Below are 26,445 nucleotides of genomic sequence, written 5' to 3' on the forward strand. Positions count from 1 at the left end.
TAAAAACAAACGTAATCTTAAAAAGCTGAGTGAAACTCACAATTCAACTTGGATGAAGGATAGATTCAATTTCCATCCTTCCTCAGTCTAATACCTCTCAGGTATAAAATAGGTTGCCCTGAGTTACCTTAGTTTATTAAGTTACCTTAATCTCAGGAGTGACTGGCACTGATTTCTTTTTTTTTTTTTTAGATTAAAGGACAAGATATTCTTAAGATTTCTTAAGTGGATCTGGAACAGATAAAGTAGTGCTCTAGGATGCCCAGTTTTACCCCACTGGGTTGCTGGGTTTTTTCTTTGCACTTTTGTGAGCAACTTTCAGTTACTTCTCCTTCCACTAACACAAACCCCCATGAACCCAGAAAAAAGCCTACGATGCTTAGCTTCTCAAATATACTTTCATAGGCTGACAAGTAATTTCTAGTATGGCTGAATTTAAATGTTTGTGAAAACTCTTCTGATTTTCTTATCAACAAAGCATCATCATCAGCTCTTCCTGAGGATGAAAATACATTTGGAAGCAGCTGCTGCCAGGGTAATGCAACTGAAATGTTCTCCTGAGGACAATAAGCAACCTCTTTTAAGGTAGCAATGATATGGCATAAATGTACTCTCTAAGGACAGCATAACTGATGCATTTCCCTGGGGGTCGTTATGACTCTGCTGCAAAAAGCTTACTGTGAAAAGATAATGCAAATAAAGGCTGCTTGTCATGGAAACACACAAGAGATTGTGTAGGGTTTGATGGTTTGGGGGTTCCATTTTACAAAAGCTGAAGACCTAGACTACTTTGCACAGCCCCATTAGGAAGAGAATTTTTGCTGGCTGTCTTGATAGTGTGTACATTTTAGGTGGGGATGTCAGCGTGGCTATCATTAAGGTTTTCTGATACATTTAATAACATGTCGTTCTCACTAGCTCATAACTTTGGCAAGCAGCTATGTGAATTTTTCCATTCCAAATGGCTTTTCTAGATTTTTATACACACACAGAGATATACATTCCCTTTAATGTTTTGTTTTATTTTACTATTTCAGCCAAAGAAGTTGCAAATGTCTCAGAGTTAACCTAAAGAAATAGTATAGTGTTATTTTGTTAGGTATTTTAGTTTGGATTTTATTTTCCCTTCATCCTCTTGAGCCTTTGCTTTTTAGAAAATTTAGACTTTGGTGCAGAAACTTAATTTGATGGCTTTTAGCACTACTATGCCTTTGCTGACCCTATGAAAACCTATCCACATTTACTAAGTCACAAGACTAAAAATTTTGTTTAATTCTTGGAAAGGTATATTGTTATTGTAGGCAAGCCCTTGGCAACATTTTTTTGCCTGAGCAGACTGGATATTGCCTGTTCTCACACAGCATCTACATGTCCAGACTCTTAATGAACTATCTCTTCAGACTAACTGAGTTTGCACCAACTGCCACCGCTTTGGAAAGTGAAAGGACTGGAAATATGCCATCCTAGAGTGCAACAGCTGCTTCGTGATGCTTAGAGCTGGAAGGAGGGGTGCAGAGAAAGGGCTCTTGGTTAGAGTGAGGAGCCTGTGTTCTTGGTAATCCCCTGCTGATGCAGCGGAAAAAAATAACAGATTGAAATGAATGTGATAATAGGGCAGGATCTGTGTGTAAGGGATGTAAGCCTAAAAAAAGCAACAGCTAGTGCGACCTTGGTCTGGGAACATTAGTTTTAGAGCTGAACAGCAGAAAAGGACATGAAGCAATGCCTGATGGAGACAGAAAGCTTGCTTAGATTTCATAGCATTTGCTGACACAACAGAAGTGGTGAGATAAGAGGACCTTTTGTGATGTGTAGACATAGCTCAAGTCTTTTCAGCACCATAGGAAAAAAAATAACATTTTTTTTTGCGCTGGCAGTTGACTGGGCTCTTGAGAAATGGGGTAAAATGGAGGAGAGTAACTGCAGAAGTTTTAGAAATGGAAGTTAAATGTTGAGAATTCAAGAGGTCTGCAGATACAAAGGTGAGTAAAAAGGGCTGAGAGGATTCTGAAGTTTCAGGAGGGGGAAGCGAGGGACCCAGGAGACTTTCAGACTGCAGTTGACAGAATAAAGATTAGGAAGGGCAGACTAAAGATCAGGAAAGAACACAGTAGAAAGAATCAAGTTTTGGAAATAGGAAAAAGAATTTATCCACATTATCTTCTGGAGTCTAGATTTAGAGCTGGACAATAGTAGACAAATTAGCTGCTAAAAACATCAGACTGCCAACGTCACCCGTGCCAGAGAGATGGTGACCTGTTTTGCTGCTGCTGCTACGGAAAAAGTTGGATTATTAGCATCCAATGTCTAGTTGTGTTTCTTCAGTGAGAGTCAAACTGTAAGTTCCTTAAACCTGTTCACATTTTAAAGTAACCAGAGATGGGTGTTAATGTACAATAAAGTACAGATGATATTCACTGACTGAATGAAGCCTCCAAAGCACAGAAATGGACATTGGAGCCTTTATAAACAACAGCAGACCTAAATACTTTATTGAGGAACCCATATGATATGCTTTAAAAAAACCCAACCAACCAAACAAAAAAACCCCATCAAAAACTTTTCCACTTTTGTCCAAACATATTGTGGAGGATGCTTTAAACAATAAATGTTTCTGATTCTTAGCACCTTACCAGGTGAGTCTCTGCCAAACAATTTGGACTCTATGTGCAATATCATATCTAAGATTCATATTTTACAGATTCTAGGTAACAGGTGCTTAAAGCTTCTTTGGAAGAAACAGTAAGTATGCAAGTTTATTTTTTTTATTTCTGTGAAATTTATCTTCAAATATCTGATTGAAGTTTTGAGATCTCTCTCTTGGTTTCATGAGAAGTGAAACATTTAATTAAAATTGACTTAAAATCTAAAGAAATACATGGAGAGTTGTTTCAGATAACTTAAACATGGGATAGGGAAAGATTTTCTATATTTGCATATTTTATTACCAGATATAAAAAGCAATTGTTCAAATAAATTCTAGTTCTTCTGAGTCTCCTGCCCATTTATCTGTAAAAAGATCAGAGTATGCAATTTTCAGAATGCTCTGACTTCCTAAGCTGCACTAAAAATATTTTAGTTCTGGCTGTCCAATGTAAGTTACTGGAGGATGTTCTTAATTGGTCTCTACTGGTTTTATGCTCAAAGGACAGTTTCTTTAAGATAGCTAGCAAAACTCTTCTAAGAGAAATAGCAATCAATATCTAAGAGAGGTTTATTAAAGGAAAATTTTATCTTCTTTGTCTAGCTCAGTTTAAAGTTTTATACATTTTTCAGTGTTAGTCACTGAAATATATTTTTTTTTAAATTATTAACACTGCTCTGTCTATAATTTTATTTCCTTTGTTGTTTTCTATAACTGACTTCAATATAGGATAAAAGTGAGTCACTGAAGTTTAGATTGAAATCCTTTGCCATTTCTAAAAATAGAGTTCCCACCTACCCCAATGCCTGAACTTCTTGGAATTCTAAGAGTAGTAGCTACACCGTTATTGCTGTACATTGGACGCATCTGCAGAGAGTTAAAGAACATCTTAATGCCTTAAAATATTTTCCATTTAAGACTTCACAGCTGATAATAGATGTGTCCTACTAAGAACACGCTACCACTGTCTAAATACACAAGTTTATAAATAATTTTCCAGTGGTTCTTTATCTCAGGTTTTGTTGTTTGTATCTGCAGATACCAAAAAATCATCATGAGTTAGTGCATATTATGGCGTAGTTCACCTTTACCTCATAGCTCACATCACATATTCCCTGACATTGAAAGCTTCACATCTATGAGTTTTTAGATGTTCACACCCTAAAAACAAAGGATGATTAATGATCATTATTATTTCTTACTAAGAACAAAGGGTGATTAGTGATTCTTCCTTTAAAAAAAAAAGGATGACAATTGATTGATTATTTATGCAGTGGATTCAGGCCACTATATAAAGTTAGAGCATACTGTTTGCATTATAAGATCTTAACAGGAGGAAATAAAGGGGTAGTGGAGGGTAAGGGAGTCTGCAGAACTTCAGATTTTCTTGGCAGGTGGAAAGTCATTAAAACTGCACATGCTTGAGGAGGTAGTATATATATATTCTGTACTGCTATTGAGACAATTCTCACAGAAATATTCCTGTTTCATCTGTCTGATAAACGGTGATCTTGGAAAAGAATGTGGTTCTTTAGGCAGCTGTGCAATTCACTGCTTCATGCTTCCTTTCTCTGTATGCTATAAAGATGAAGTCTATTGCCTTAGACATTTACAAATCAAATCTTTTCATATGTCACTAACAGCTTTTAGAGAAAAGCACAGATGTAAAATCCCTGTTTGTCTCTGAAGAGTGGTTAGCAAATAGGCTACTGACAGCAAGGCTCACCACTGTTTAATCAGAATCTATACTCAAGAGTATTCCTGCTGTACTTTCCATGGAAAGTGTATTGCTTAGAATAGCTTTTCTTTTGAATATTGGAAAACAACAATACACTTACAATAATGTAAAAGGGACAAAACTGTAGAATGTCTAACTTTTTATTTGAGGTCCTGCGCTTCAAAAGCAAAAAAATATCACTCCATCTCCCTTCTCCTCTCTGTACAGCTTTGTAAGAATACTGATTGCTGCAGCTGGGATGTGGGTTTCTAGCTGTGCTGCAGAAATCTGTGGAATTTGGAGGTGGGGGTGTTAAGGCCATGTTTTGGGGTGGATTTTTGCTATTTATGGAATCATATGCATTTCTTTTTGCTGCATGCTGGTAAAACTGCCAACTATACATTTGGGGAAGGACTGTAGGTTGTAAGAAGGCTGCTGGAAGGGGGAGGGCAAGAATTTCAGTTGTTTTTCAGTCATTGGTGGTGGTCATACACTTGCATAAAGCTTCAACACATTTTTGTTTTGGGGGTTTTAAATTAAAAGACAGCAATGCTGCTGCTCTCTGTTTCTCTTTGTGAAAGCAGATAGAATTGAATACTGTTTTCTTTCTGGTCTTAAATTGTAATGCTTCATAACATGACTCCAGTAGCAGAGCACTTAAAACTAAAGCAACAACGATTTTGGTTTAATCTAATTCAGAAGGATAGAGCTTAAATCTTATACAACACATATGGTGATCTTTATTTTTATCTTCTCTGTAATGGAAAACTTATACCAACAGTTTGAGGCATTTTAAACCTTTAAATTGAGAAGGATATCAATCCAAAGATTGGTTAAAATTGGGACAAAAGCTAATTTTTGAGCCTTTCAGCACATCTGGAATTGCTTTCAAGAACTGACCTGTAGTTTAATATTTTTGAGATATAAAGATATGAGGTGGCATAGAGATGTCAGTTTATAAAGTTCTTTCCTCCACAAAAGCACAGCATATTACAATTGCAAGTGATAGAGTGGGGTTTTTTGTCATGTAGCAGGAAACATTCTGAGTGACTCCAGCATGGTTTTCCTCTTGTCAACAAGATCATTTGAAGAAAAATAGTTGTGCTTCCAAAACAATAGCGTCTCCTGTCATAGAATTGCTGAATACTTGGTTCTGCTACAAGAATTTTTACGAGAGAGGAGCAAGACTAATTTATAAACATCAAGAACCACGACGTGATAAACCTGGCTACACTGGATGTTTAGAGACTCCGTGCTGTCAGTGTAGCTACAAACGTGCTGTGGCAGTCAGGAACACTTGCCAAACCTCACTGCAGCCAAAGTCCACTTTACTCTAAAAGACTTTCTTGGTTTTTTTGAGAAGGAGAAAAGTTATAAAGTCTGACTTGATGTATTTTATGTCTCTATCATCTGTGTATTCAAAAAATGAGTTGAGGTCCTTAAACTCCTTTACAGCTATTCAGTTACATGAAGCATACGCTTACATTTCTTTCGTGTTGTATTTGAGTTTGGGAGTTCCACAACATACAGGAGGGATGGAGAGAAAGAATGAACCAGCAACAGTAAAGGATTTTAAAAAAGCTTATAAGCTCATCTTAAAAAAATAAATCGCATCCATCCGTTACTTTGCCTATGAGCATTTTTTAAATCCTGAAAGTAGGTATCCAGCACTTTTTGACAGTGTTTTTGCCTATAACTGTGTGATGCTACTCACTAAAGTTTTTGCGCTCACACAAAATGTTACTAATTGATAATTGTTCATACCATGGCTAGAGACCTACGTGAGTTTTCACACTGACATTTTCACAAATTTCTATAACTCTGTCAGCATAGCTTTTAGTTATTTGTCTTGCTTTGTATTCTAATTAAGTATGGAAGTAGCAACAAAGACTAATAATCTATGCCACTGGGTCTGCTTTTATCATGGCATTTATTTCGCCCTTCACTTAAGAAGGAATACAGATGGTTATGACCTCCTTGACACCTTTGTGAAAGCATGCAATTACAACTGTCTTTGATATTTTTCAGCATCTGTATGTGGACTTTTTTGTTACTGTTAAACTAGTAATATCCTAAGACATCTCCCAAAGTATTCCCTATCAACATTTGGCCCTCTGATGCTCAGATTAAATGGCGTTTATACTGTAAACTTGGTTTAATTTGTTGCTTCTTCAGCAGGATGACTTTCTGATTTTTTTATATAAGGACATTGTCTTCTTGTCTCTAGCTAAAGCTGAAGTACTGTTAACTGTGCTGCATATAAATGAGGCTGCTGTTCTGTAATTGGAAAGCTAAGTACAGTGTAATTATGACCTCAGAATTGGATGTTATGTTTATTTGAACACCTATGTATCCCAGCTACTGAGTTACAATTCCGCACTAATTTATACAAGTCAAGGTCTGTCTCTTTGACTTAAAACAGCTGCTAAAGGCAGAAATCAAGTATATGGAGACACCTGAGAAATTCAGATGCTGGCAAACTGCAGTAGATGCTTTCAAGCACCACCAAGTTCTTTGACCAGTTTTTTGCTTTGACTTTTACCAGTGTAAAGGCATTAGATGATTCCCTCTGAAAACAAAAATATCTAAAAGATGAAATAAGAGAAAAATCTATAGCTGAATCTATTATTTGCCTCTTGCCTAAGAGAATAGTTCATTGCTGCAGTGGTCTAATGAGTCACTCTGCTGGCACTCGACTTTGACTGCATTCTTAATGAAATAGTTGCGCTCTCGCCAGTCACAAATAGGATTTTTAGAGTAAAATACAGAGGCAATGGATTTTACTTTTGATTCCACAAGAAAAACATGAGAACACTCAAGTCTCAAAACTTCAGCATGTACAGAGTGGATCTGCTTGGACAGAATGAACCGAGGAATGGTTAACATAAAAGTAGACTACCACCTAAGACTTACGTGTATGGCTATTTCGGGGTTCAGTGATCTTTGTCTTCATTGAATACCCTAATCATTAAAAAAATTATCACTTTCATTGGTAAAGAGGCAATATTGAAAATAAAACTGCTGTAAAGTAACTGAGGTAGTGATAAAAAGTGAGGGAGATACTGTTTGGAGGCGTTACCCTCATGTAAAACTATGACTGGAGCTAGAAGAATTGCTGCAAGGTGTCGTCTTCTTACTCACTTTCTGGATTTCTGCTAACCTGAAGTTTTCTGAGGGAGAAGACAGGAATAGTCACTAAATCAGACCTAAGATCTTGCTTCTCTCACCCCTTAATGAATGCCATAAGAACCAGCCTGCTAGATCTCTCATTATCAGGTACTCATGATGGACGTGAAATAACTTTCCTTCTGAAGCTTTATCAGAAACTGACCTTTTCTTAAAACCTTTTAATAAATTGTCACTTTCTGATCAAACTAATCTTGGAAAAAAATCCTGGCCGACTATACTAGCAACAGTTTGCCTTTAACTTTTATTTTAGACATAAGTGTATGAGTGTGTGCGTGTATATATGATTACACACATACAAACTCACAACCCTTAGAGCACTACTGATCAACCATTATTTTTCTGGAATCTTAGTTTTATTTTCAGCAACAGCCTTTTGTTTTTCTGATCTTTTTGTTTAACTGAAAAGCTTTGGGAGCTATAGATGCAGGCATAATTAATTAAAGCCTAGTCCATTTATGCTAGTATTTTAAACTTCTCACTGGGCCCCCTAGATTTTGGGAGCAAATGTGCAGAAATGTCCATCTCTTTTCATGCCAGTCTAATAACAGAGGAGCAGTTTCACGGCTGTGTCACTTCTTTCACCTTCTGTTCACAATAGCTGCACCTAGCCTTTCTTGCTTTATACTTGCTTGAGCAGTTATTTGGCAGACCTGTGGTCTGGTTTGTGGCTTTTTCTTCCCATGAGAAGAGATAGGAGAAAACAGAAGAGAATTCATCTAGTAATGTCTAATACAGTCCTTTCAGGGATGACACTAGAAAAGTGCATCTGATATACTATCCCTTCCTCAAGATCATACTGAATTAAGATATGTCCTGAAATTATCTTTCTTAGCCTGCTGGTTAAGCACTGCTTGTAAAACATCCTCAGGTATATATATAGGGACTAGGAGCACCTAAAGCTGTGCTATACTTCCATTACTCAGACGTATTTTGTCAGTCTGTTGAATTGCTTGATGCTTAAGAAAACCACTCAATTTGCATTCTTAACACCGTAGCTCACACACAATGTTAGGAAAATCGCATTTTCTTGTTTTACTTTGAAAAATATTGAAATTAGGTATCTTAGTAAGTATTTCCATCTGATTAGTTCCAGAACTTGTGACAAAAGACTTAATATAAAGTCCTGTGTTAAAACCAGAAGTCATCTCTTTCATATGCCAGGTTTGTGCATATATATAGTGTATGGTTGAGAAATTCCTAGCACAACAGAAACAAGAAAATAGTAAATTATATCTGGATCCCTTCCTTACTAGCAGTTGGGAAAAAAATACTGAAAAATAACACAATAGCTGTCGTCCAAATCTATTTATAGTCTCTAACTTGCACCATGCCTTATGTGGTTGAAGCCCTGCGTATAAAAACTGGTACAACCGAGCTGTTTTTAATTTCTTGTTTCTTTAAAGTTAAGGAGTTTCTACCTGATTAAGTAAACAAAGGAACATGATCCTGACTTTTTCCCTGTCTTTGAATGCCACCTTTTCCCACTGTCGTGGGGCATCCAGATGTCATACTTGGTGACAGCAGTGACCTCACAGGGTTCAGCCTTCCCTATGGCATGAAACTTCCTTGGAGTAGTGGAAGAGCGGAATCCGTACCACCAGCTCAGAGCAGTAACCTCCACTTGGCTTTAAGCTCCATGTTACACAAGCTGTGTGATTCACTGCAGGACAGTAAAATGTACCAATAATATATATAAAAACATCTGAAAGATTTAAGATTTGTAAAAGTATAGTCTCAAGATAGAAGGCATTGCATATACCTATAAGCATCACGAAAATAAACATAGTCTTCTCAGGAGCCTGGCAATACATCATATTTGTTAACTCACAGCTGAGGAGGAATTTCTGTATAATCATTACAAACATAGGGACTGAAAGGTTTTCCTGCATCACTAAGTACAGTGCTTCACTGCTGTAGGCAGCTATCATATAAACCCTCCATAAAGTGATACATTTCATTTTAGATGAATTTTGCTCTTACTCATCCTCCTTAGAGGTAATTCTACTTCCTCGCTTGTCTGATAGTTAAGAAGCAGCTTCCAATCTAAATTTATTCCAGGACACGTTCTTCATACCTGTTCTTTGCTAAAACCAACCCACCAACAAAAACAAACCACCTTTTCTTTTCATGTTTCCTCATGACATTTGTATAATGTCTGACATAATAGACCACTGATTCATTGTGAATTTTCAATTCCAATTTCCTTGTATTCCAATCTGATCTATTTTTTTCCAAACAGAAAATTAAATATGACAATATCTCCTCCTGGACATAGTAGGCCTGGATATGAATTATGCCTTACTAGATATGTTGACTCATGAGTACTCCTTAGATTACTTATTTTATGAGTGGCTTTACAGTAGGACATAAATAACTATGGATGCCTAAAGATACTAAAATGGAATGAGAAAAGATTTGGAGAGTTTTTTATTGTGATTATTGTGAGGCTGAGTTGGCCTTTTTTGGACCAGTGAACAATATACAGAGTCTAACTGTCCATACAATTCATAATTGAGGAGTATCTGAAATTTATTTTTCTGGATCTTAAATCTGCCTAATCCAACACAAGTCAAAATTACTTCATTTCAACATTAATTTCCTTGATTCAGAATAGCACATAATTCTTCAGGCAGAAGCTACTACTAATACTGGCAGCAACTAGATGGTTAATTTTAGCTGAATTAAACACATCTTTCACTACGTTCCCCCATAAAAAAAAACCCAGTATGTTTTATTATCTTGTAACTCTTGCTTCAGTGTCCTACTTACTGAAATGAGATGTTTTTAGATGATTCAGGAAATACTCAGACCACTCTTCAGGCAAGTGGGTAGGCATTTCAAACATCACCTTTTACCATGCACCATTATCACTGTGAAAAGTACACAGCTGTGCCACACCATGGAGAATTATGTTTCACTGCACTGGGACTGTAAAGGAAAAAGCTATGAATACTTTATTAATTCATTTTCTTTTCAAAGTGCCTAGTTAGGCCCCTCAGAATGTATTCCTCAAGAGTAGCAATTTATGATTGCAATGAGTTAAACAAATGCAGATATTTGAAACATAAAAATTACATTGTTTATTATACTTTGTAGTGCTATTTGTGCACTGTAAGAAGGGAGTGAAATCAGTAATTCGCTGCACACAGAGTGCTTGGGAAAGACTCACAGCACTGGAATCTGAGGACCATCAGGTGGAAAGGGCTGCAGTTGTCCTCGTGGACACAATCCTGAAGAGGTGTCTGTTGTTGCACCATTTCTTTGGAGAGGACTTGTATTATATTTTTAATGCCTTTCTTTTGATGAGCATTTGATGTAGGCACAGAATGAATTTATGTACTAATGGCCCACTGAATCAATATTTCAGCTCCTTTTACAGTAACTTAGAACAACTTGTGATTGCTATAACCATGTGATTACTTGCTGGGAAGATCTCACTTTCAGGCATTTAGCACTTCATTCCCTTCATAGTCTAACTTGGAATGCAGTTTTGACCAGTAATTGTCTATGGCTGTGGTGGGTTAGCCCGGCCTAACGGCCAAACTCCCACCCGGCTGCTTGCTCACCCCCTCAGCAGGACCAGGGTGGAAACAGGAAGAACACCAGAAAGCTCATGGGTCAAGATAAAGACAGGGAGGTCACTTACCAGTTACTGTTGCAGGCAAAACAGACTTGAATTGGGGAAAATTAGCTTAATTTATTGCAAATTAAAATTCATTCAGGTAGTAAGAAAACACAAATACAAATATTAACACACCTTTCCACCCCTGCCCCTCCTCAGGCTGAACTTCACTCCTTCACCCCCAACTCTTCTGTCACCACCCTCCCCCTAAGTAGCACTGGTGGGGTGGGAGTTTATAGTCAGTACACACAGGTCAGTCTCTGCGGCTCCTTCCTTCTCACCTTTTTCCTTGGCTCCAGCATGGATTCTCCACAGACCGTTGTTCCTTCAGGAAAGATTCATCTACTCCAACAAAAGGTCCTCCACAGGCTGCAGCAGGGCTTTCTCCTCCAGCACCATGGAGCACCTCCTTCTCCAAGACTGGGGTTCCCTCTGTTACTCTTTTTGTTCCTTCCTCTTGCTCTGGCTTTTTATGCCTTCCCAGAGCACCACCTGCCTTGCTGATGGGCTCAGCTGTATCCTGTGATGGGTCCATTGCAGCCAGCTGTCCCTGGCACCGGCAGCCCTGACCTCCTGCCACAGAGACCTCTCCTGCAGCACCCCCCAGCTACCGACCAAAACCTTGCAACATACACCCGGTACAACAGCTAAGGCTTATGTTCATGTATGATCTTTGTCTAGTATTGTTATTTTAAATTGACAAAGCTGGAGTTACAGTTATATCATCTTTGATATCAGCTTGTCAGTTACTTAATAAATATGTTCCATCATCTCTGTGGGAGTTTTAGTCATTTAGATGGTAATTCCTGTTTCACAGGTATGTTCTGCACTAAGTGCCAAATATAATCATCTATACTATTACTGGTGACAAATTTTAACAATTTACACGTCTGTACATTTGTGTGTAGTTTTATTATGTAGAAAGTACCTGAATTTAAACTAACAACTCAAATCTATGTGGGCCATCTTCCTCTTGAAGCTTCTTAACGCTGCTGCACTTCAGATAGGTGACAGCATTACAAAGCAAGAAATAACACACTGGTAGACTGGTCATGTCTGTTACCACCAGTAATTAGGGTTATCAAAACAGCAACCCAGTTTTCATCCCTACCTGTCAATGTAGTTCATTACAATACTCAAAAGGGAAGCACAGAGGAAATGTCAGAGACCTCTTTGGCTATTAAACTGTGCTTTAACTATTAAAACTGTTTCTTTTCATCCATGCTTTGTGGGTGTGGTTAGGACATCTCCAGCTGCACTAGAACAAATATTCTGCATGTTCTTCTATCCCAGCTGTTTAATGTATTCGTCAGAATAGCAATGCCATAAGGATCTTCAGATACACTAGTACATGGGAAAGCTCTTCTTTAAAAAAGAGCCTTACATGGGTCATATGACAGAAAATTATGTGTCTCAATTCCAATTAAGAAAGTCATCATTTTTGAGTATTTTTATCCTCGTCTGTTTGTGAAGTGTCCTCTGATCTTGGTGGTGCAGTAGAAGTGATTTTAAAATTCTTTTTTCCCCTATAAACTTTAGATATTCAGGATGTTTTTCTACAGACTGTCAGCTGGCTGCAAATTACTTTGCAGTTGTCTGTCTATACTTCCAGATTGGCCTTCAGGGAGGGAATAGAGACAAAGTGAGAAGATGGCATTAATGAAACCTAGACAAGCTTTTCCACATCTTGTATTAGACTCTTAATCTACCTAGTGTCTGCCAGATCTTTTCCCCAAGTGTGTGCTTATGATGAAAGCTTTTCTATCCACTGCGCTTTAGACTAGGTGCTGTAAGTCTGTGAAAAGGAACAATAATTTTAGCTGAATTTTTAAAGTCATTTTAGTGAGCCTGTGTGTAATTTTTGTATAGTGACACAATTTCAACACTTTCTATAACTTTGAAGAGTTCTTTGCAGAATATAATCACAAGTTACTTTTTTGGTCTCTGAGCATTGGTTAAACAAAACACAACACCCCACTTCTAGTGGTGAAGGAAAAAAATTGGGAAAAGATAAAAAAATTGCTTTGAAAATATAATGGGGTGTTTTTTAAACAAAGAATAGATCTAGTTTAAAAAAAAAATCATAATAGGCAATATTGTAACCGTGGGATAGGGGCCGTGAAACAGAAACTATAGAATCAGTTTGAGATAATTAGTTTGTAACCAAGGTAATAGGTAATGAAGCTAACTGACCATGGCAAGGTACAATGCTGCTATGTTCCATGTACAGTCCCTACCCAACCGGACAATAGGCCCGGGAATATTAATCTTATGAAGTAAATTGTTATGGATAGGTGCACCCACAACAAGGATACTGCGCATGCCCACAAGAAGAGGGTCACCCAGCGGACACGGGTGCGCGACCACTGGCGAGCACCAGAGACCCCTTGAAGACCACCGACTCAAATCACTGAGCGTGCGTGATGGGGAGGAGAATATGTAAATCAATTCCAATAAATTATTATCATAGGACTGCCTTTTCTGAGAAAAGCGATCAATATGTATGTTTTGATCCTACATAACCTGTGTGTTGGTGATCACCTGGCATGCACGTTAGGTGGAGCTATCCCCCATGCATCCAGCGCTGCAATAAAGAATGCCTGCCTTTTAACACTACATTGGTGTTACGAGGTTTATTCCCGGGTTTCGGTGACAATATTACCCAATTAAGAACAGAACAATACTCCCCAGATCTTGAGAAGTAGGAAACCTGAGAGAAGCATGCAGCATCATCCGTCCCAGCCCAGGCCGTCCATGTATTTGATACATTTCTATTGCTGTCTCTGCCCGTGAGTGCTTACTACTCTCCCACAACTCTAGCTTCCAGATGTTTTTATTTCAGAAGAGATCATAAAATGCTAGTACAGGTGACATTTCATCTTTCCTGGATTTTTTTGTAATCAGAATAGGTGAAGGTTAATTGGATTTAATAGTGGTTTTTTTTGTTTTTTTTTTTTAAAGAGAGCACAGTGATTGCCAACTGGCACAGTGTGCATAACCTAACTTTTACATTCTTCTCATCTGTTCAGTAAGTAATGAGATTTCTAGAACAGCAGAATTTGCTGCAAAGACATCGCGGTGGGACTCACGAGACTTGAAATTTATTCCTCACTCTACGGCTGACCTGCTGTGTGACTTCTATAAAAATCACTTCAACTCATTCCTTTTCATTGCCACCCTTTGCTGTGTCTTCTTTATATAGGTAGTGACCTCCTAAGGCAGTAAAGCAACTTTATAATTGGAAGTTGGGCTTTTTAACCTCCTCAATGTAAACACTGTCACATTCCCTCTATAACAATCTGTACATCAATTCAGTTCTACTAAAGTATGATTCCTAAGTAGTATAATACAATTTAAATGCCATCACCTTTATATCAATAGCAAAATTCAGTGCAACAAATGAACACTATGAAATTATGGTTACGAAGTGGCTTATTGTAAAGTAAGCTTGATGGACGTGCTCCAGTTGTCCAGTCAACAGCTGGCATCAAACCTTATGGCTAAATGGCATCCTATGGGAAGTCTCAGCACAGGAAACTAGGAATTAACAAGCAGAGCAAAATAACAAACCAGTCCCTCATTTCCAAGTATGGTCCTTCCTGGACAAGACTGCAATCTGCTCTGTGACTTACTCAGGCATGTGCCCCTCTTTTTTTTTTTTTTTTTTTTTGGCAGTAGGGGGCAAGGCAGGGGGGTTGAAGGGGAGAAAGATCCTCAGACCCGTGGCTTTCCTAGATAATGACCTGATAAAAGAAAATGTAGTTTTATATTAAAGGTTTATTAATATCTGCTGTGATAAAATAGTTCTGTATTAACAATAATTAGAGTTCTCCTTTTGCCTTTCTTTTTCTTAACAATGATTGTTACAGCTACTTTGCTGTCCTCTAAGCCAGAAAAAGTAGAAAATGCAGAGAATGGCAGTAAGAAAAAAGATGTGAAGTGATGAATTGCATTCAGCACCAAAAATATGTAGGGAGAAGAGTAAGAATGGTTGTTAAAGAAATCATATCATGAAAGATAAGAAATCTCACAGAACATCAGTCATTCTTATTCTGCATGTTTGCTGGCACAGTAAAGGCAATAAAACAAAACATACGCTTTCCTTTGTGTAGCACACAAAGGCAGGATCTGAGGAAAAATAACAGTAAAGCACTAGATGCTAGTCAGCTAAAATAAAATAGATTCCAGTGCTGCAATTTGCAGTATCCTGCAGTGTTTGCAGAAGTTTTTTCTCAAGCATTACTAATGTTAGAACTTTAGACAGCTTCCTTCAGTCTTTGTAGAACATGTTGTGTTAATTCCTGCAGTGTTAAAATGATGTTTTGGCCTGACAATAGTATCCAAAACTCCCAGGAAGGCTGTGTTTAAAACATAAAAAGCTACAAGCAATTCTTTCTAAATTGCTCTCTCTTGTTTTAAGATATACTGCACTTTCAGCCATTGCCATGTAACATTCACTGTAGTGTGCATGTGAGAAATGCAAAATCTTGAGTTCTAGTCAGCAGTCTACTTCTGTAGTAGGTTAAAGCAAATGAGTACTGCAAAACAAATCTCTAACCTGTGACGTGGTTCCCCAGCTTCATCCTACAGTTCCCCCTTACTACACAGAAAGACCATTTTTTTTAAATTAATAATAATAATAAAAAAACAGATCATCATCTCAGCATACAGTAACACTTACATGGTGGAATCCAATCTCTTTCGCAGGATGGTTGGCCACTGTTTGGGTGACAACAGGAGTCACATGGATCCCTGCAGCACCATTTTCAGATGGATCAGGTGAGACTTCCCAAACCACTGTTCTGCAACGCTTCATCACACTTAACAGCTACTTGGGAAGGCAAATGCCATAACTCTGAATGTCTCTGCTTGCTCATCCTCGCCTCGAGCTTTTAATGCTGAGCATGACATCATATCGTATGGGCCTTTGGTCAGTTGGAGTCAGCTGTCTTGGCTGTGTCACCTCCCAGCTTCTTGTGCACCACCAGCCCTGATAGCCTTTACAAGTCCAGAGTTTAAAAAAAAGTCTTGATAAACAATACTAATTTTAAATTGTTTGATCTAAGCCTGAGATTTAAACTTCTCTCCTTTAAGCAATCTTTTTCAGATTTTAAAGAGAAGCAGACTTCACTGTACAGTAGTTAGTTCTGCAGCTGTGGGTGGGATTGATCAGTACCTGCAACTATGACCAAAACTTGAAACTGCCAAATTCATGATATTTTGGATCTGAGGTTGTCAGAAGGACAAAGCATACACCCTATTAATCTCCATCTTAAAAGTTCTATGTCTACAGTCTATCTCATTCTTTGATGTGTAAAAACCGAGGTGCATCCAGAATGAGTACTTACCTGTGAAAACATGGCAGTTAGTGCTGCATGAAAGCAATTGATTGAGTAAAATTCAAGAAAAGGAACAAGCTCTTCTGTCTCCAAGGTATTGTCCAAGAACACCCTCCTTCAAGAAGATTGTTCAAGAATACTGGGAAATATTTAACCACAAAGGGAATATTTATTGGAAAAATATAGCAGTGGTCCTCAAAGCACTCAATTTTTGGTCTAGAGGGTTAAAAAAAAAACAAACAGGAAAACAAAACTTTTAAAGTGTTAGGTCTGGAAAAAATGGAAATGAGCTGGAATTTGTATTCCAAAGAAGAACTAAAATAGAGCAAGAGAAGAAAACAGCTGCTTCAGGAATACAAATGCTAAATTTATTAATGCAAGAGAGGACAGTATGATTAAGTTGTTTAATGTACTGTGTAAAGCACCAGAACAGTTGGCTTAATGTAGTTAACCAGGAAGGCTATAAAAGCCACGAGTCCAAGCTGGAGTAAGTTCATAAGTTGGTTATCTCCCCAGTCTTTGACTGAGATTGTTTTCAAATTTTAATTTTTTTCCCCTTGTACTCAATCCTGGCAAAACTATATTGCAATACAGCAGTACCTTAATAACAAAAATGCTAGTTCCTATCAATGCTGACTTCTAGCTGACTGTATCAGACCATATGTATTCTTGACATTCAGCTGCACGGCCCAAGCCAAGTCAATGAGGCTTGCTCACCCCAACAGGTACCAGAGCATTTAATTATTTTACTGTATTCTTATACAGTTAATCTCAGCTATGGCTCCTTCAAAAAGCAAAGTAGAGCAGAATATACTAAAACTCCCCATAGGAGAGAGAATATAGGTTTTATTCTAGGAGAAAAAAAAAAATTAAGGAATTAATGTCACCAGTGAACTCCAATAATAGAGATATATGGGATGTGGGGAGATACCATATGCTTTTCATCAAATTTTACAGCACTTTCTCATTGTAATTTTTTTCCCCTCAACATGTCCTGAATTTGGTTGCTTTAATCATCCTCAGAGCAACAAAAAAGTTAGCCATATTGTCTATTATTTATATATATTGTTGGCTACTTACCCTCAAACAAGCTGCAGTGGGTAAAGGAAGAAGGGGCGTCTCTGCTATTCTGATTCTGTAGACAGACTCTGCAAGTCTATCTGTGGCAGGAGGCTGGGTAGAATTAGGGCCAGCCAATTAGTAGTAAAAGGCCGCTGAAGCCTTTTATTCATATAAGCGTATATATGTATAGACGTACGTACACACACGACACAGTGGAAGAAACACCTAGCGGCACTGTGTCAGAAAGAAAACCAGATGAACTTTAACACATACACAGGAACAATTTCTGTTCTCACAGCCACAGCACATTCATACAATCGATAAGAGTTGAATTTGGATCACTGAGTATTGAAAGTGATCCATGTATGCCTTAAGGAATATATCACTGAGGAACAGCAGACTGCTTGTGACATAAGCCAATAACCGGTCCTCTCAAGAGAAAATGCTGTAGAGAACAAATGTCATTTCTCTGCAGGGAGTAAATGAGCAAAAGTCTGCTCACTGGGACTCTCTTTTTCTTCCACACTGAAGAATTTAGTTCACTGGTAACACTGTCTTCCTCTACATTACGTGCGCTTCAGTGAAAATAGGAGAGAGTCTTACTACTTCCGCCTTAAGGACAGAATAACCTTAAAGTTATTCCAAATGGAGTTATGCCTTAAAAGACCTTGTAGAAAGCCTTAACAATCAAACATGACAACAAACAGCATCATTCATGGAGAATGGATGTATAAAATACTCCACAGTGAAGTGATGAGCTTGCAGGCAGTACACAAATCCAACTTTTTTCCCCACAATACCAAAACAGATTCATGGGAATGCTTTTTAAGTTGTAGTTATGGTAGTTCTTGGCTCCTTCCATCCTCAGTAGAAGCTAGCCGACACAGAGTACCATCCTCTTTCTATTGACTATAGACAAAATCTAAAACTAAAATCAACTTTTGTGACTGTTGCTACACATGTTGAAATAATGTTTTATTCTGTCCTTACAATTACCCCAAAACATAAAAGAAATTGCTGGATATGTTATCAGTTATACACCACTTGCCAGTCTCAGCTATTTACTATGCTAAATTATACAGCTTAAGTACAAAACCAAAAGTTGCCAGAAATCAGGGAAATTATAAATTGGTAAAGCAGAAGGGGTGGGAGGGATAAGCTAACACCATTAGAAGCAACGGATACCCTTCTTCAAATGGATAATTCAATGTGTTATTTAACAGGTAAATAATTCAACATTTCATTTATTTGAATATAATTTAGCTGGTCTCATTATAATGGTTTGTGTTTGTAGGATAAAAGTCCTAATTTCTAAAAGTATCATAAATTGCAAAAAAACCCCCATTTTATGTACTTGATTTGGATTGTAAATGGAATAATTTGCTTTTATACCATTTCCTGCTTTTTCTTGATGTGTAAACTTCCTCCAGAACTAGTTATCTTAAGATTTTCATTTAAAAGTTAATCTTCTAAAAATAATATTAATTAATGTAGTTTTCCTTGTATTCCCCTATTACCTTCTGTCCTTTTAGTTCCAGGTCTTCTGTTGTAATGGCCTACAGCTCTACTGCAGCTTCCTAACGGAGAAACAAATTTGTGCCAGCTTGCTGAATAACCTCAGTAATGTTCAGTCACTCAGAACTTCTCCATCTGTGTGTCCATCCATCCAAAGAACCAGATGCTCTGAAAAACGCCTTATCCACCTTGCCTGATGTATCAGTATCTGAAATATGTCTCTACCATAACTGCCGTTTCCAGCCCTACAAGCAAAGGCAACAACTGACCTACCTGGAGCCCTCAGATATTTACTTGCTTAGGTACAAGAGTTTTCTTTACAAGTCAACTGTTTCTGCTGCCAGAGCTAAAGAGAAACCAGCAAAAGGTTTTGATGTGATCATTTTTTTTAACCCCATAGAAAATGAAATCACTAACTGGAAGCATTATAACAAAAACTAATAGAAAGCAACCATTTCACCAAGGAAGAAAAGTTCAGAGAGTATGCAGATTTCATCAGAATGAGAAGCTAATGTTTCTATGCATAATTCCAGATCTAATATTTCCATTGGTTTTCCACTGGTAGGCATTTAGACAACTTAATTATTTTATTATTGAAATTAGATAATGAGATAATTATATAAACTTCCTGTCTAAACGTGTATATATATTCCACTGACGCAGGTTGCAGAAATATTTTTGCCAAGAACTTGATGATTAAATGTGAACTTACTTCAACAGATACGAAGAAATGTCCTTGATTCTTTGTTACACATCCATGCAGCGCTTTTAGTTCAACACAAAGATTAATACATAGGATCTGAATCAGCAGCTAATCATTTTTCAAAATATTTGGCTAGTAACCTGAAATTTCTTCTGAAAATACCTTATAAGAAAGTTTCCTTATGTAAAAAAGAAAATGTGTGCATGATATATAACCATTTTTGTAAGTACCTTAATTATGTTTGATTATCATAAATCATTGCAACTTTTCTCTGTTATAACCCTTTGAGTGAAGAATTATTTCTCATTAGAAGCTTCAGCAAAAAATATTGATTAAGCCACATTCTTAGAAACAAACAAAAAAAAAGATGTATTTGAAACTCAAGGCTCTGTTAAAGTACAAAGTGAGCAGGGAAAAAATATTTCTGATTTACGTCCAGATGACAGATACTCCTGACCACATTACATCTCAAAGCATTCCAAGAGAGATGTTCGTTATACAATATGGTGAAAGGAGTCCAGTCATTAATTCGGCAGAGTTAAGCATCTTCAGTCATACTTAACACTAGAGAATTAAGAATGTTGTAGAATCAGTTTAAAAGTTACTATCACTAAAGAGTGAAAAGTTACTGAAACTCAGTATTTTCTTTTATCAAGGAATTTTGTTGGAAATGCTTTACTTTTACTTTCATTGAAGTGCTTTACTATGTACAGCAAATCCGTTTTTAAAGAAAAATAGTAATAATATAGTTACAAGTCACATAAGCCAATGAACTGTGTTAATGAAGAATGCTTGGAAAAGGTGCCTACGCATTTTAGTAGCTTAATTTCTAGTTTTTAAGATAAACATTCCATCACTTAGGCATCAAAGCTTCTGCCTTGGGCAACTATTCACTGCTGGAACATCTGTGGAAGCTGAAGTAACTGCCTCCCAACTGTTTGTTACCATCAAGCTTTTCCCAAAAATTGCCAGCCCCATAGAACATGATGTTGCTCAGCCAGCAGAATGCATGAAATGAGGATTCCCTCATCTGTTTCAGTATAAAGTTAGCTAAGTTAACTTAAATCCAACTGTTCATGCATTTCAGTGAAGCAAAACAAATGATAGAATTTCTTCTAAAGATTAAATGTTCGGTGTTCAATGTTACATACATTTTTGCAAAATGGTACGAATCCAATTTAAGGATTAAAAGGATTTTTAAACTCATCTCAATGTTTGTCTGAAACAGCTTTAAAACGTTCATATTGTCAAACTTTAAGTGATTTGCTTCATTAGGGCCAAGTTAGATCTTTGTTGCTGGGTATTTACAGCTGCTGCAGCGAGAATCAACAGCACAACTCTACAAGACTGCTATGGCAGCAAAAAAAGCATCAAGAGGCCTGGCCATGACGCTACAGAGCGCTCTTCTGCAGATATTCCTAATGCTTTTATGCTGTGTTGATATAAACGGGTACAGGGAATCTAATGAAAACATTCAAGCAGGAAATTTGCAATTCTGTCAGGAGCTTATCTGATGTCTTCACTTGACCCTTCCTCAAAAAGTTCTCATCTAGAAATTACAACAGCAGTGTTCTGTATTCAGAATAGGGGAGGAATCTGGAACTGATTGCTCCAGACTGGATTCTGTTGGTTTGCTAAAATGATGTGTCCCAATGCAAAGGGGACATGTAAAGAAGGACATGTAAGAATTATAACCACACATTATGTATGGCTGGCACATTAATTTTGCCATACACCTCACACTGATGGTACAAGTTGACTAAAAAGCCTTGTCAGCAACATAACTTCAGCAAAACTGAGCTGTTGGGAACAGGCAAGAGTTAGAGCGGTACTGTGCTCAGTCCTCACCGTCTGGAAGGCTTTGGCCAGGAGTCTAAGTTTTGTCCCTAGCAACTGGAACCTGCGTTGGGTTTAGACGTCTTTGCATCATGAAACTGTACCCTCCTTCTGACATGGCAATAATCCCCAATTATAGTCTGAACTGCAGGAATATGGCGCTAAAATCATGAGAAGGGAAAAAACTCCTATTCAGAGAATATCCTTGATAAAGCAGCAGTGTGCTCTGTGTGTTGATTAGGCCCAGAGAGATGCGGTTTTTTGTGTAAGACAGAACTGTTGGTTTTAGTCTCACAGGTGGATTCATTTGTAAATGCTGACCCTGACATACAATCTTCAATAAAAGCTGTGCTTTTCTATCTAATTTCCATCTTTCAGCTGAGACATTAGCATTCCTTATTCAATGTTCTTCTCTCTCAAGCATTACTTCAGATTAATTGGCACTGTATAAAATAAGTTGCTGGGTGCACAATGGTAACCATGGTAGCCTTCATACTATCTTCACAACGCATATGTAATTCAGTCCTCAGGAAAACATAATTAGTATGTAGCATAATATATTCTCTCTAAACACATCACCAAGGTATGAAATACACACTATCAAAGCAAACGATGCCTACAGCCTCCCCTGAACTGGGCTTCCATTACTGAGCAGCTATATTACAGATGAATATACTATTAAGTAGTTTTGCTGCAGCATCCCCAACTTGCATAACGCTGCTTCTTTAACGGTATGTCTTTTCTTTATGACCAAAAGGTGGCAATGTTCCACTTAGTATCAGCTGCCCTTAAAAAGTCAATAGAATACTCGGGCAGGAACAGCGAAATCTCCTTCCAGCCAAGCCAGAAAGCTATGCGTCATTAACGAGCGTGCTCACTGGGTCCCAATCCTTCAGTGATAACACCTTCAGTGAAAGTGACACAAATATTCAAATACCGTTCAAGTTGTAATCCAATGAGCTGTGTGAAAGTACATTCACGTGTACCTTCTTATGATGAAACTTAAAAGGCATATGCAGCTTAAACCCAAAGCATGTTCTCTGTTACTCACCACACAGAATGAGGCCGTACGCAGGATACTCCCAATGTGTTTATACAGGACAATTACTGCTACGCAGCGAGTGAAAAGTTGCGCTAGCCTGGCTGCGCAGAAGATGCCACCCAGACACTCAAGATTTTTACAGCAGCTTATTTCAAGAAATGTAACTCATTTGAGGTGACCTCCATAATTCAGCTGTGAATACTGAAGTCATCCGAAACATCTGCCAGTGATGCCTTAACACCACACCCACACGGACTGTCAGTACACAACAGCGTGGAAGAAACGGCATGCAGCTGTTAGTGTATCAACAACAACCGCATTACTTATTTTAACGGCACAAGTTAGGAATAATCACATGTCGGAAAATAGACTGCTGCCCTGGTGCTGGGCCCACTCCTGTGATTACCAAACACAGGGCGTCCCACACCCAAACATTCAGACATTATTTCCATAAAACTCTAAATGAGAAAGCTAAGTGACAAAAGAAAAAATGGTTTTCCTGTGTTTCATAGACGTTTTTCAGTAACAGCATGAAAATAGGAACTCTAATATTATTTTGTATAACTATTTATGGTATTTAGGATGACTGACTGCTTGCTATGAAGTTAAAGCAAAGGCTAGCTGAATAAAAAAAGCCAGGAGAGAGAAAGACACTCTGTATAAGGAGAATCCTTACAAATACACTGAAGTAATTGTCAAGTTTCTAACAAGAAAGATGGTGGTCTCCGAGACCAAATTAGGCATCCTGATCATTCGAATGAGGCTGAGGAGAAAGAGTTACAGTAGGAGATCTAGAGAAATAAATACATTTTCAAATGCTGTCAGCTAATATCTGTTAAATTACTGTTAGCTACAAAAAGCAAAATGAGAACTGCTTCCCCACAAAACAGGAGTAACAAGACTAAGGAGATGTGCAAACTTGTACAGGATAGTTAGTACAGAGCAGATATGAAAATCATTTAATTCCTCATGTGAATACGTGTTGATTTAGTTTACTGATGCACTGGAAATGCTACTGTCATTAAGTGTGGGACATCCGTGTGTCAGATGAAATGCAGACATCTACTACACCTCCAGTAAAAATTTCAGAGAACTTGTTTTGCATCCTAAATCAACTTACCAAATATGATATCAAACAGTTGCCTGGCAGTTAATCCATCTTGGCCTGGAATCGTCAGTAATTTTCATGTTTACAAGATTTATCTTCATTCTACTCCCTCTACATGTACGTGGGTGGAAATACTTTCCAACTCATAACAAAAAACTTTGAAACTATTATAATTTTTTTTTTATAATACTATTTGACCTTTCTCTCATACCAGCAATGTGCTATGGACACTTTTCTCCTGGCAAATCCTTGTGACGTGGTAGTGCTGTTGTCAGAACAGAATGAACTCGCTGTGATGTTTCCACTCAAACATCGCCATACCAGGTGACAGCCTCTTCTCCCAGTCTGTGAGGATAACAGATGAAGATCTCCATTTCAGGGATTTATGGCAAAAGGTAGCGTTAGGATCATAAAATTCCAGCCACACACATGCTCACAATCCACGTGCATCTGATTCCACACATTTTGACTTTTAGCTATGCGGGGGAATGGAAGCAAACAGCATTTCTTTCAAGTGAGAGCACTATAAAACAATTTTTTCAGGTAAAAATGTCAGTGATTTCCATTACATAGAATAACAAGAAAATGCCCTCTGTTAATACTGTAATGCTTAAGCAGACATATCACACTTTCCATTTATGGCCATTATAAAATTTGTTTGACAAAAAATGAAGGAAACTGGTAAAATAGCAGCATTTTATATGGAAAAGCCTGCTAGTTCAGGAAAAGCTATTTATCTTCATGTAGGTGATGACGATTATTTTATGCATTTACATTAGGTTATCTATCATCACATAAATGTTGTATGACATTAACTTTACGTTTTTCTCAAGAAGATACAGTATTTTATTAGATGTTTTGTCATCTAGTGTCAGTCATGTCATCAATTCTAAAAACCACTTTTAAAGTCTTTCTAATAATTGCTGGGCTCACGAGACATAGACCCATTCATTTACGACCAGTTCTCCTGGGACACTGGAAAAACGTGAATTAGTGATCACAAACAGAAACAAACCAAAACAATTCCTTCACTTTCAGGTAAGAGAATTTGGGAGCAGAGAGATCACAAATACTTTTTACCAGCCATTATATATTCAGTTTCTATTACATAAACTCGGCTTTGCTTTATGTAAAACGCCCAGGCAATACTATCTGTGACTGCGAAACATTTTGAACCAACTTTACTAAAAAATGGGTTACTGAGTCCTCAGCATTAGAGCTCTTATAACCCATCACAGGGAAAGTAGATACAGCATGGGGGTGGGGGGAATGAGGCACTGGATCTTGAGAATGGTAATGAGGTCAAGTCAGCTGTCCCACAGTGGCTAGTGCTATTATCTGTGGGAATCTTATGGGCATATAAGGAATAGAAATACAAGTTAAAGTCCTATTATTATCCTAAGTGATATAATTTAAGCATTAACACAGCAAAATATTGGAATATTTTAAATGCCTTTCAACCGCTGAAAACAAATTGTTGTAGTCATTAACTGTTTAACATTAGAAATCCTATTTATTCATTAAGGTTATTTAATGTTTGTAAAGTTATTTGACAATCATTTAATTACTGGAAATTCAAAATCATCATCCTTTTGGGAGTCATCCTTTTCAGAGAGACCTTCTTCAACTACCAACATACCAAATATTTACCAACACCATGGATATCTACATATACTGAATAAAACGAATAGATGTATACACTTTCTAGAAAGCAACACACATTTCAAAGTCTCTGAGTTTTGATACCAAATATATATGGCATGATTAATTAGAGAAGAATTTCTTAGGTGTTGCAGGAATAAACATGAAGAATCTAAGAAGGTACGCTGAAAGTAAAGAGTCAAAAAAAAGCTTCTTCCACTGCAGTGCAGTGCAAAGGCAAAACCATCAGCAGTGTTTAAACAAAGGAGAAGCTACAGAAGTCACCACAACCAGAATCTGACGCCAGAGATCTCACGCAGAAGTTGGTCTGTTCCTTCAACCTCAAATACCAAGTTTCCAGAACAGCATTGTGTAGCCACAAGTTTCAGGTACAATTCCACGGCATAATATAATGTAAGATGCCTACAGATACTAACTCAGAACCAGGCGATGCAGTTAAAATATCGTAATGATTTGCAAACCAGCAAGGTTTTATGAACCAATTCAGATCATCTCCAATATTTTTTTATGTACTATATCTATATATTTATACAACAAAAGAAAAATTAAATCAGCATGACAACAACATTAGTCTCTTTAATGTCTGCAGTATACTTATGTTAAGACTTACTACACCTTAAAACTTTCTGAACATTTTGAAAGTATTCAAAAGCACTTATAATGTTGGCAGTTATTTTCCTTTTTTTTTTTTCGGGGTTGGCGGTGGGGGGAGAAATCACATTATTATTAGACTTAGATATGTATTTTGCAGCAATTCCCCCAGTCCGCAAGTACAAATGCAGTCAATGTATAGTACAGCTACGAGTTCAAGTTCCAAAACTTGTATTTAAAATACATTGCAAACCTTACGGTGATTTACATTCAGACTTCTCGCTACATTCACGAGGATGAAAATCATGTGAGAGCTTCCCAGTCAGCTTTCAGTCCAAGACTCCTTTCCTAAGCTCGCAAGTGTAAAATACTCATTTCACCCTTTTTGTTAAGCAAGATGCCATTAAAGAAGTGC

At 37.5% G+C, this 26,445-nt stretch overlaps 1 long non-coding RNA gene across 2 annotated transcripts; it reads left to right on the forward strand.

Annotated features, from left to right (window-relative positions):
* Positions 1-1,531: 1,531 nt before the first annotated feature.
* Positions 1,532-21,925, forward strand: LOC129211785 (uncharacterized). Of its 2 annotated transcripts, XR_008578977.1 has the most exons (4): positions 1,532-1,982; positions 2,702-2,742; positions 15,880-15,951; positions 19,106-21,925. It is a non-coding gene; the product is annotated as an uncharacterized LOC129211785 (long non-coding RNA). The 2 variants fall into 2 exon arrangements; XR_008578978.1 differs by lacking the exon at positions 2,702-2,742 and having other exon boundaries at positions 19,106-19,893.
* The last annotated feature ends 4,520 nt before the right edge of the window (positions 21,926-26,445 follow it).

Source organism: Grus americana, chromosome 12 (genome assembly GCF_028858705.1).
Source record: "Grus americana isolate bGruAme1 chromosome 12, bGruAme1.mat, whole genome shotgun sequence".
NCBI lineage: Eukaryota > Metazoa > Chordata > Aves > Gruiformes > Gruidae > Grus > Grus americana.